This window comes from Phalacrocorax aristotelis, chromosome 2 (assembly GCF_949628215.1).
Source record: "Phalacrocorax aristotelis chromosome 2, bGulAri2.1, whole genome shotgun sequence".
Classification (NCBI taxonomy): Eukaryota; Metazoa; Chordata; class Aves; order Suliformes; family Phalacrocoracidae; genus Phalacrocorax; species Phalacrocorax aristotelis.
Window position 1 is genome coordinate 80,620,216 of NC_134277.1, and position 13,554 is coordinate 80,633,769.

General features: G+C 35.2%; 1 protein-coding gene across 1 annotated transcript in view; it reads left to right on the top strand.

The window, feature by feature from the left end:
- CDH9 (cadherin 9) overlaps window positions 1-13,554 on the top strand; it is a 99,392-nt gene that overhangs the window by 15,150 nt on the left and 70,688 nt on the right. The window lies entirely within an intron of this gene.

Genomic DNA, 13,554 nt, shown 5'->3' on the forward strand with positions numbered 1-13,554 from the left:
AGACATGTTTTATCTTTGAAGTTCCACAAAATTAACAGAGGCTCTTAAAACACATGGAGAAATTACTACTGTTATATACATCTCCAGTGAGGAGAAATCTAGGGACAGAAAAGTTTAGTGGATCTCAAAATAAATGAAACGACCCAGGGTAACAGACTGTTTTCAGAGTTGCTGAGCATTTATAAAACTGGTTTAATTCCTGGACATGTTGATACTCAGCAGCTCTGAAAAAGTCAGATCCATGTTTCTTGAACTGATTAACTGAAAACAGTGATTCTAATGGACAACCAAACTTCATCTAACAAATATATGCTATGAATGGAGTGTTCACATTTAACTTTATACACTTCTCGGAAGAACACTTACCCTCCTTTCCTGCAGTTTTTTTTGTTCTCAAGTGTTTGTTTCCTCTCTCTCCTCCTCTTTCCTGCTCAGTACACTTGCTCTTTCCCTTCCCTCCACTTGTCTTCCTCTTTTCTTATTTACTCAGCTTTCCTTTCACCAAAAAAAAAAAAATATATATATAATGGTTAAGATTACATAGCATATATAGGCTATGATGTTTAATTTTAATTAGGAATAAGAAAGAAAAATACCAGAAACAAATGGAAAAAAATCACATTCCCATCACGTTCCATACAAAGTGTAACATATTTTCACATATATGTCATATATAATTTTAATATTTATTTGAGCATAGGTGCTTTCAACCACAGAACTTGTATGTGGACTTGCATCTCCAGAGTTTTAACTTGACCTTTCTTTTCTTGTTTACCAAATAGGTCTATATTACCAACATTTACATTACCTTGTGCCAACTGCATCACTACTAAATAATATGTTCTTAACCAAAGCAGCAAGGGAAATTTTCTGTAAAGCAACAGTCCAATCAAACCTATACTTTGTTCAAAAATATTAGAAAAGGATTAAACAACTATCAGTGCTCCTCTGATGCCAAAAATACCAGAAGTTCCTCCTCACATTGGTTTACTAGGGTGTGCCGGACTCCCCATATGGTACACAGAACTATCAGGGAAAGACAAAGAGAATGCCCTAAATAAATTACAAAAGTAAAGCAAGTGTTATTGATTATTCTGCGCTTTTCTGTTCTACTCCTTCAAATACATCCTAGTCCACTGGCCTTTCAGGTATGAACGCAATGCAGTCCATGCTTTCCAAAATATGGGTAATGCCTTTATGAGTACTGTGTTCCTCCAAGCAAAAGTTTCATAGAACTGGATGCCTCATCAGTTATTAAGAGCAATATTTTACATTGATGGCACTTTTTACAGAGACAATCAAATTATATTTAGCAAATACCTCAAGAACTCTTCTTTGATAGATATATATATATTTTCCATTTCATAAGGTGGGAAATGAGTACAGAGAGATTAAACTCTTCACTCAAAATTAGTAAAAAGGCCTGTGGTGGAATCAAAAGCAAGAGAAATTACTGCAAATTTTTATTTTTTTATGACAGAATTTTTTCTCGTTTAAGGGTATTTCCGTTTAGTACAACCATTTCACTCAGCTCCCATAAGATTATTAGCGTGTATTATCTAGTTCTGAACTATATTGCTTATTCGTATAAAACAAACAAACAAACAAAAACTCAGAGCAAAAATCATCCCTAAGCACAATTAAGAAAAAAGGAATAAAACATTGTATGCAGTTTCACTGTCTCATAAAGGGAAAAGCTATAGTATAATGTTATGGCTCCCTCTTTTGGATAGCACATATCTAGTATGCAATAATAAGAAAACTCATTATGTCTTTAACAACAGAAACATAACACAAGCCTCTCTGTTTTTCTCCCAGATCCTGCTTAACAGTGACAAATTCAGCCAATAAAACCAAGCTTTTTATAAGTCTCTTGCAAAATGCAATTATATTGCAGATTTCTACATTCTATAAAAATAAACATGCATTTCCTAGCTAGGGCTGTAGCTAGAATATTTTTGAAATACATTAAATATTAGTCTATCAAGTACCTATAAAAACTGGAATATAAAATTCTCTCATGGACAGCTCCTTATTTTAGCAGTGCTGATAATACAAAATGAAGGAGAAGAATAAACAGAAGATTGATGAAAAGCACTTAAGCTAACTTAGTCTTTGGACAAGTGACCAGAAAGGAGCAAATTTTGTTCCTACACTATTATTACTTCATTAGGAACTGTGAGTGAAAAATAAAATAAACGGTCATTTGCGTTGCCTTTTTTGAAATATTCAGCATAGCTGTGACATAGCCGAAAGTCCACAGACTGATATGCATTGGTTTCAGGAAAATTTTGAACATACCCTTGAAGAAGTAAAACACATATACCATTTTTAGAACAGGAAAAATCATTCCTGTAAAATAAAAGGTATTTTATTAGATGGGAAAGGTGAGGAAAGAGTAAAACTCTTACAAGGTATCGATTAACACAAAATAGTGAATCCTGACAGAACCTGAAGTCCTACGGTTTAAGATTTTTTTCTTCATGTAATACTAGTAACCAAACAATGTTGGTTTTATAGATACAACTATATTTAATTCTGAATTTAAGTTTTGCTTTTCCAAGTATTGGAGGCATACCACCATTCTTCTACACTAATATCTAGGCATAATTCCACATTACACAACAGGTTCAATTTACTCCATGTCTCCATGTATGCTGTTGTGAGACAACTAGAAATAAAATTTTTGGCAAAAAATGTCATGAAAATTTCAGTAGCACTATTCACTGACTTCAACTGTGTCATCCAGAATACAGGCTTCATTTCACTCAAAAATCCTTCCTATTGCTTTCTTATTACCTTTATATAAAATACGGATTTTAAGAAGATATGTACAAATGAATTGTTCTACTGGAATTGTTTAGCATTTTCTAGTACTAGAAAGAGTAATTCTTCAACATTCATTAAGTTGTTGTGCTATACAATTAAAAAATCAGTTGGATTTGTATCAATTAACTTAAAATTTTTATACCATGACACCCATCTTAATTATACCATTGCAGCATGTTTTCCCTTCAAAGCATCCAGAACTGCAATAGGACAATTGCGTTTGACTATGCTGGATCATTAATATTCACTCTATTTATTAGTAACTAAAAAATGTTTATTTTAAAATCGGCACTATAGTAATGACATTTAGATGAAGGTACATTCTTTTTCATGAAAAACTGCCTGTGGACAGTTAATATAATGACAGTTCTTCAGAGTTAGGAAAAAACTGTGCAATTTAGCAAGCTTTATTTACTGTAGTAATGAAACTGTTTCAGTTACAGATACTGTCTACACCCAGACGTACTATTAAAAAGTGACATCAAAATCTGGCTGTAATAATGATTGAAGAATCACAAAGATAAAAAGAAGGGAGGAAATTCACTTGTAAAAAGTAAAACTTTGTTTCATGCAAAATATCTATTCCTACATAAAGATTAAAAAAAAAAATTTACTGACATACGCATCCCTATGTACAGATTAACCATACACTCTCTTTTTTTCCTGTTATGTGATTCTGTTAATTTGTTTTCTCTGAAGCCAGATATTTTATGAGTTGTCTTAGCAGTATGAAGCCCAAACATAGTTATGGTCCCTCATATACCCTTTTCCCTCATCTTTTAGGAATGTGAGAAGGAAGAGAGATAGTCATGGGCATTTGAGTTTATGTGAGACAGTTTTAAAGCTTGACTATGCCCTGCCATTTCAGTCAAAGCTAGACAAAAAAAACTAGAGCAGACAACATAAAGCAAATGCTTTGTTACATCCACTTCTTTTCAGGCATATGCCTACTTTTTCTCTCTGAAACTGGAACCATATACATAGTATCATGCAGTTACATCTTTTGCTTCTTACTGAGTTTTAATGAAAAGGGCAGGAAAATATAGGGGGTAATTCTGGAATGTTATCTGAAAGGTACTATGTATGTTTTGAATTAAACCAAATAAACCATATGAAAATCTGCATGCTCTGGGAATTCATACTGAGATATAGACTATTAAACTCTCAAGTTTGGTTCAGTTTCTACTAAAGGAAACATATCACATGTCATTTGAAAGCTAACTGCTATCTTAAAGAGAAACAAACTAGTTATTTTTGTCTCTGGTTGCTACAAACAAAGAAACCAAATAGTAAAACGGTTGGTATCAGCAATAGCAACTGCAGTCTCATAAGGACGTGATTAAATGATTAAATGCATATGCAAATGACCTATTTCCCTATCTCAGTTCCAGATAGGTCTGAAGTCTTCTGAGATTGCCTGTCATGGTAGTAACACTAAACCACATATAAAGTCTACACTAAGGACAGAAATTTGAGGAAGGCAAATTCACGAAAAGCTATAGGAAATCTTGAAACCTCAAAGAGAAAAAAAATTTAGAGGATTTCTTTCCCCAGAGGGCTTTAAATCTTTAAGTAATCAAAATTTCAGTATGCAATTGAACATAGAAACCAAACTCTGAGCTACTGATCAGAATTCTTGGTGGGCTTCTCTGCAGGACTGTCAAGCACCAAAAGGAGTTTGACTGCCCACATCTAGGCTACTAGTTCTTGGGAGAGAGCATAAACCCTTAGGAAACAAATAGCAGAAAAAGGGTCCATTAGAACAGAATATACACCCAACATCCAATGCCATGTATTTCTGTGATACCCTTTCTGTCATTTCATCAGAGGCTGGGGAAACATTTTGATTTTAACAAACTCCTATGATTAAAAACTAAAAACTTGTTTGTGAAGTTCCATGCAAAACTTTACCATCAGTATTATGCTTGTGGCTACCCACTGCTCTGTGATTCATTTGTCACAGTTTTCATGGGAAAACAGAAATGGTTATAAACCCTTAAGGATTAAATGCCAGATTATTTATTTATTTATTTATTTATTTATTTATTTATTTATTTAACCAGGGATTCATCAGATCTAATTGCAGTACAGTGGGATTTCAAGTCAGAGTAAATGTCAGCAACTTCACGCATACTATCAGGAATCTCAGTGACGAAACTGCTGAAATATTCATCATTTTCTTTAACTTTTCACTTCAACTTTCTTGATACATGAGGGTTTCAAGGTATCAAATGCGACACCGACTTTTAAAAAATATTCAGTTCTATCAGGGACAAGTCACAGGGACAAACTCTGAGGCCCAAACCAGTGAAATTGCTAGCAACTCTTACAAAGAATACATTGTTGGACACATGACATACTGGAGAAAAGTCGGTAAAGTTTTCCGAAAAGGAAGTCCTGCCTCACAGACCTGTTTGAGTCCTCTGAAAGAGTTATCAAGTATATGGATAGCCTTGACCTCTGATATGATCTAGTTGTACTTCTAGAAGGCTTTTGACAGGGCCACTAACCAAAGGCTCTTAAGCATCCATGAGGTAGAAGTGAAGGTCCCTGCATACACCTGTAATTAGTTACAGGAACCAGCAGGAAGAAATAAATAAAAAGTTTTCACATTGAAATAAGGTCTGTTCCACGGGATCTGTACTGGGGCCAGCACTTTTCAACATATTCATAAATAAACTGAAAACACATTTGAATAGCAAGGTGAAAAACTGCATGACATTCAGCATAATAGAGCAAAGAGGCCTTTGCAAAAGCTTGCAAAAGGATCTTGCAAGCTTATTATAATCATAGTAATCTATGATTATACTAATATACTTCACCTGGCAAGTAAACTGGCTTTTGCAATGTAATTGTCCATACCTTTCCACTGTTATTACAGTCCCTAACATCAGTTTAGCCTGTACTGACTGGCACTCTCCCAGAAAATTCCTGATGGTGTTTGAGGGCCAAGCCCAGGGTGATTTCTCATAGATGATATGGACATGGTAACCGTGTTTTGGAGGTAGACAGGGAAGAGGAGAGTTTAACCATATGGATTTGAGTCTCCCCATGACAACCAGTCTCTACCTTACAATGGTTTAATAACTATAGTAGTTTGCTATATATACTTTTGTAGTCCATGTGATACAGTGAATGGACACCAAAATGGTGGATGGTGAAATTGTTACAAAATTATGTAAAGCCCCACACATGGTAAACCACAGATTTTACATTTAAAATAATAAAGTCTGACTATTGCCATTGGGGAATAACACCATAATGTGATGATAGATAATAACAGGAAAGCATTAGCCCAGAGCTCAGCAGCAGTCAAAAAAAGCAAACAATGCCATGTATCATAATGAAATTAAGTAGACAGTGTGATTAAGCTGCTATCTATATATGCATGAAGCTCCTGCAGCTTGAATACTGCAACAAATTATGATCTCAAATATCAAAAGATACACCAAAAAAATGGAAGGGGTTCAGAGGAGGGCTACAGGTGCAATGAAAAGTATGGCACAGCTTCCAGAGAAAGAATGATTAAGCAGGGAGTCCCAGAACTTTTCATCTTTGAAAAGAGACAACGGAAGGAGAAGTGGATTTAAGTCTGTACATTCATTGGTGGCAAAGAGAGCGAAGAGGGAATGACTATTTACTGTACTGTGCAATGACAGTACTAGCTGTCTAATGAAGCTGTCAGTTGCAAAGTTCAAAAACAAACAAAAAGAGTTCTTTCCACAAGATTGTTAAACTGTGAGTCTCCTTGCAGAATGTTGTGGCTCCTAAAAGCTTACGTGGTTTCAAAGCAAAGAAACTATTGGGGATTACTAAATACCTAATATTTGGAGACTAAGAAAAATCATTATATGCTTCTCCATGTTTATACACTATCATGGATGTCTGATTGTTGAAGACATCCTCATCTTGGACTATCTGGATACTAACAGAATAAGCAATACTTTATTACACTTATTTAGAATTTGTTCATGTTTTGTATTTGCCTTTCATTGATGAAGTCAGATGAGATGCAAGTCAAGGACTTTTTTGGTTGTTTGAAGGGTGTTTTTAAGGAAGAGATTCAGACCTAGACATAAGAAAATTGTACTTTATATTTCTGAAATCTGTATTACTCCTGTAAGTGGTAGAATTGCCACTTGTAGGTATTTTAGGGTGTTTATTATGGAAATAAAGGCTGAAGCCTCAGCTGCATCAGACTCCTTTCAGATTAACTGAGATAACAAATAGCAAGAAATGTTAAACCTATGCACTATTTCTGTGCACAAATTCCTGTGCTTGCAAGGGGTCTGCTCAGCTCTGAGGATGAGACTTTTCTTGGTTTTGTGATCCCCCTGGAGACAGCAGAAGGGCATAAAGGGGTTGAGCTCTGATAAATGACAGCATTCAGCAGCGGCTCAGTTCCTTAAGGAAGGAAGCAGCAACAACAGGCTGCAATTACAAGTCCAAATCTGCTAACTACCTTTAATTGGTCAGCAACTGAGTTTTTCCAGTCCAGAGAAGTGAATGTATATCCCCTTTCAGGCAGTAATTAAGTCTGATTTTCATGATCCTTCTCTATAGGAACAAGATTTCTAACAACTCAAACATACATGAGCAAAAAAAACCAGCAGGATGGAAGAGATTAATGGTTTTTAAAAATCTGGGAAATACTAGCTTGAAGATGTCTTTATTCTGAGAAATTCTGACTTGTAACAGCCTCTTGGGCCATTGTACAAGCTGAAGATGCAGAACGTTTAACAAACTCTCATCCTGGTACATGTTGTGCTCAGGAGATATGCAGAGGTAGGAGTCATCTGACATGGAATCTCAGACTGCTTCGTTAGGACCTAGCTGTGTGACCAGAGTGGACAGCTGCATAATAAAGCAGCAAGAAAGAGCCATTTGGTGAAAGCATGTAACCCCAGTTATCAGGAGAACTGGTAAGTACGTCCTGTCATTACCAGTGCTGCCATAGGTGCCATAGGTGAATCTCATCTGCTTCATGCAGAGAGCCTGATGAGAATTGATTTGTCTAGAAAATAGGGGCCTACTCCTCCAGATACTGTTTTGTTTTGGATCAGGCAGACAGAGGGATATGCTGTTTACAGAAAAACAAACAAGCAAACAACAAACAAACAAATAAAACCAAGCCAACAAAAAATGCCTTAAATATTGCAGGGTACCAATATCAAAGTCCAGCAAACCAATATACGAGTGACAGAATTTGAGACAATCTTAAAGGGGAAGCAAAAAGAAGACATTTGCTTTGATGACAGCATTTATTTTTCCTCTTGTCTCTGAAGGCTATTCTTTAAAAACCATGAATGTGATGAATGTGTTGCGTTTGTAAATAAGGTGTGGTATAAAAACACCTAATGCAGCTTCATTATATGATAAGAGTGAAATGTGTTCCCTGTGGAGAAAAATCGATACTAAAGATCAAAGGAATATCTTCAAAAGGCCTTGCATTAAGGGTTTACAAGAGCTGTATTTCCTAGTTCCCCTCATGTTGATGAAAAGCAGATCCTGTAAAAAGGTTCATTATTGGAGAAAAAGGGTCTTCTATTCTTTTTTTATGTGAAAATATCCATTTTTCTTTTTTAATACAGTGAGCTGCTGTCTTAGGAGCAGATGTTTTAAAAGTCTCTTTTGAGCTTCATTGAATATCATTGCTAACAAGTGAGAGATCCTTATACAGGATGGGTTGGAAGTGCTGCAGGCTTCATTCACTAACTGATGGAAGGATGGTTGGGGGCAAAAGAGTCTAGAAACCGTTTCATCTGCACCTCAGAAGAGATTTGCTCCAGAGAAGGGCAGATGGTATTTTCACCACCCAGGAACAGTTGCTTTAAATCACAGCTGTGTCTCTGCACAAGTCTTTGCCAGTGGGGATTGTCCAAACACAAATCAACACATTCTCTTGCCAGATCTACCCACCTGGGGGACTGGCATTAACTCACTGCGAGTGCTATAGAGATGGTGACTCAAGCCATGTTGAGTTGGACTAGTGTCTCCAATGTATGTGCCCAAGAGGCTGGCAAAGCTCTAAAATAAATGCTACTCTCTCATCACAGCAAGATAAATGTTTCTTATAGTGCACCTGCAAACCATAGATTCATTTGCCTAAAGACATTAATTCAACAGACATTCCAGTACAAATTGGTATAGTTTACAATCCCTAAAACTATATTTATATTCATATGACTTCTTGACTCTTGTAGCTAAGGGAACCTGCAGTGGTGTCCCGGACATAAAGAACTGCCCTCAGCTATTTCCTGGCAAACTTTTCATCTAAACCTATCTCCAATGTGTATAATGCTGATCAGCAACCCAATGGGCAAAAAGCAGCTCTGAAAATCTGTTCCAAAAGGTTTGCAATGGGAACTGCTGAGTGGGGAAGTATTTCTTTTTTTTTAATGTGGCCCATGTTTTTGTGCCTGAATAGGATATGAGTACTTTACTCAACAAACGGCTGTTCGTAAGTCAAAAATCTGTTCCTTAAGTTTTGGGGATCCCTCAAAAGCTACTTCAGCTCTCATAGAAGTAAATGAAAATATCTTTCTTGAATCTCCCAGGTTCAGCACATTGGCTGTTTTCTTTTCACCCTTTCAATGTTACCCCCAACCCCATCTTTACCTATGAAGAGGGGAGAGGGAAGGAAAAAATTAGGAAGACGAAAACAAAAGGAGCTTGGTTTTTGAAAGTCAGCCATCAATAATACATCCACAGTCTATATTCATGTTTGTAGGATGACTGCACTCAGAGAATATTTGAGTGCTGCAATCAGAGAGAAGCATGTGTATGCATACTTGGGCTATCTTTAATTAGTTAGGGGAGTAATAAAAATGAACCCACAGTGGCACAGACCTAGCCTCTAGCTAAGTCTTGGTATTATCAGTGGCAGTGTGCAGTTTATAGCACAGCCTTTTGCTGTTACAGCTTCACTGTTCTTAGTATTTAAGCTACATAGATTAAAGCTACATTCAGCTATTTTGTTTTGAAAAGAAACACAGCCAAAATCAATGAGACTCCTTCCATGCATGCAGGCTACACAAGATTTATACTTGCTATATCCTGTTAAAATACATATTTTAGTTTTACAGATTGTTTGGATCATCATGAACATCAGTTGCATCCTTTCTATTTAAAGATTAGTGAGCGCAATATGAAGCACTGCTGCTGCAGTTAACGCTGCTATTTTTAGCTATACACAAGCATTACAGCCTTTTTCTTTTAGAACAGAGTTTTACTTCACTATTAACACATGAAACAAACTAATGTGGGGTACATTATCAAGTTGCCAAAGGTTAGCCTTTCTTCATGTTATGCTTGTGAGTGACTGTGCTGCACTAATTAAAAACATTGCCATGGCAATTGCTATAGAAACATTTAAATTGGCATCATTGCTAACAAATCCCTGCTATTGATCCCAGCAGGGCTTATTTCACACTACACCTGAAGAATCTAAATAGAATATTTTACATTCAAATGGGCTTTGAAAAATACATTTTTCCAGTTGCTAATGTGCTCAGGAGAATAATGTCATTCATACAGAGATAATTCATTTACCTGGAACGGTTGTGGGATTCTGATATCAGAGTCCTTACTGCAAGGAGAGACTATAATAGTTGTAGGCTACCACAATAGATCTCTCAAACTGTAAAAATAAAAAACATTTATTGCCTCCAGTCAGATCATCTGATTTGAAAAGTGGGGAAAGAATCAAGGTTCTCCACAATTTGGAGTATTAAAATGTTTAATACATTAATACCTTATCTTTAAAGAAGTTTCCATGCAACTAGGAAGAAAACCATTTTGACAAGAACAATAAGTTGATTCATGTAGTGAGTAAACAGTGGAAGCAGAAGTGAAGCAAGAGAGGCTGTGCATATAATTTTGATCGGTTACTTAGAATAAAACCCATTAAAATTCTTCTCTCTGGTTTCAGACTAAAGATTTTTGCTCCTTTTAGAAGAAATCAGATTAGATGTTTACCATAATGTTCAGTAGATCCAGACTGACCGAGACTGGTAACTCTCTCTTTACACCTAATACATCCAACTACTGTAGAAATTAAAAGTAGGAAATATTTTTTTTCCTTCTTTTTTAAATTCCAAAAACTGAGTCTTACCCTTCTTGACATTAAGTATATTGACTTTCCTCTCAGTAGTAAAGTCCTTCTGTTAATTAGCAAGCAAATCAGTAGAGGGCAGCACTACACAGAAAACCGCACATTTTAAAGACTCTCATTAACTTCTGCACTGGCTGGGGTAAAATATGGTAACCTAGATTCCTCCAAGAAAAAAACTCTGTGTTTGCACAGAAATAATTTCTTATAGCAGGTTTGGAGCATCTGGGCACAGTGCATTGTGGTCCCTTCAATAGCTACTCTTACTTTTCCAAACTACACAGAATCCTTTCATTCAGCATTAAAATACACCACCTGAGTCTACCAAAAGCAACTCCTGATCCACTTGAACAGCTGGCAGTGAGACAAGATGCATACATCAATGACCACCTTGAAGTATTTCTTTGAGTACAAAGACAAGAATAGTATAAACATCTTATACATTTGAATGAATATGGCAAATAGTGTTTAGACAGGAAGGAATAAGGGTAATTTCAGGAAATTAAAAATGAGTAATTTTGAAAAAACAAAAGTGAAGCATACAAAATTTGAAAATTCACTTGCATTTGAAATTGTCATAAAACTGAACATAGAATCACATGTGCCAAATGGCCAAATGAAAATATACTGATGTCACCTATCCTTCCCCCATTTCAAAAAAGAGTAAAAATAAACCAGACTAAATAATCTGAATATTTTATTTGTCTAAGTTTTGAAATAATGACATTTTGAAGAGAAAATTTAAACTGTTCGACATTTTTGCATAACTTACTTTTGGCAGCGGACTTCCAAGGTTTAGAAGTTTTGTAAAATATATTTTAGGATTTTTAGTAGTTTCATAGATTCTATATGTATTAAAATTTTGCCAAACACATGTGTAGTTTTCAGGGCTTTTTATTTGTTTTGTGGTTTGTTTTCATTTAATGCAGAAGAGGTGGTGTGTTCCAATAACTTAGAGAAATGAATCAGTCATGACCTTAAATTTATAAAAACATAAAACCTATCAGAATAAATAGCAACACATCACTTATATACAAAGCAAAATCAATCAAATCCAAAATTTGATCAATATGAATATTTGAACATATTATCATTCAGAATGTACGTTAAGATTAATTCTTGAACTGTACTCCAACAAAAAGTGCTGTAATGCAGCTGTGGAAGACCATTATTTGAGGACATATCAAGCAAGCATATCTCAAGAAGAAATAAGAGACTTCAGAGCCATTGGACAAACTTGATGGTCTGCCTTTTGAGTACAGTATTTTCAAAAGTAGTACCTGTTGTTGTTTCCTTTCATTTTACAATACCTTAATCAGGATTACAAAGTTTGAAGAGACCCTCCAATCTACCTTAGATAGTACAGTGGATTGGATTTGAGTATAGGGATGATCATGTCTTATGCTCTACATTGATAAATAATTTTATTCAGTGATAAAAACTACTTCAGTCTATATTATACAGGGAATTAGAATAATCAAATTTAGATATGGATAAAAGATTGGCTGAGTTTGTGTTTTTTTTTTTCTTTTGATCTTATTCAGTAAGTTTCAATCATAAGGCAAGATTATCATGTACACAACATATTTTCCAGCTACTGCCAAAATTTACTGTGTTAAATTAGTGACAGGGAAGTTTCCCTTTGCCCCTCTGCATGCTACAGGAACATACAGTACATTACAAGGGAGAAAACAAGATTTTGAGTATACCTACAGGATTCAAAGAAAATACATCTACTAATGTATGCCAAAATCTTTCTAAACCCATGATTTTATGCAAATTAGAGATAATTTACTTTGTGTTTTGATTATTCATTTAAAATAAAGACATAAAAGAAAATAAGATTTTTCCTGCATTATATCTGTGATTTTCTGCATAAATTTGACACCTATTAAATTGTTTTCTTTTTGTTTTTGAACATGATGTTAGAAAGTTATAAATATTCCAAGCCTTCTCCTCTTGCTCAGCTAAAACTCTGTTTGAAGTTACTAAAACGCTAAGACTTTGATCCTCCTTGAGGATTGCTGGTTAGGATCCTGAGACCATATAGAATACCATCATTTTAAGGAAAACTTCACACAAGGGCACAATTCTATCAATTTAATCATTAAGGCCTTTATAGTATAATTCACTGAATTGTTTTCCATTAAAAAATTTTGGTTCTCAACTGACCAATAATTTTTCACAAAAAGCATCTTATTTCCAAAAATTTCAATCTTTTTATACAGAAAAAGACGTCATTCCTCTCCCCTAAAAAAAAACCCAAAGTGAAAATAGCTGCTGGTAATGATGGGTTGTGGGAGAAGGGAGGATAGGTAGTTTTGAATAGGTATTCAAATGTTTTTTTGAAAGATCAAAATTTCAGTACTCTATAATTTCTGGGTGTTGTAGCTTCATGTTACTATTACTGTTCATGGACTAGGATTCCCAAAGCAAATGATACTTTTGCTGCTGAATTGTTTTCTTATGCTTTCTGTAGTATACAAGGACAGCTTAGCTAACGATATCCTAAAGCAAAAGCAGGCTTGACAGGAAACCCAGGTTATGGAAGAGATGGGGATAACGGGCACCTCAGCTCTATTGCCAAATAGAGAACATTGGTTTAAAAAAATAAT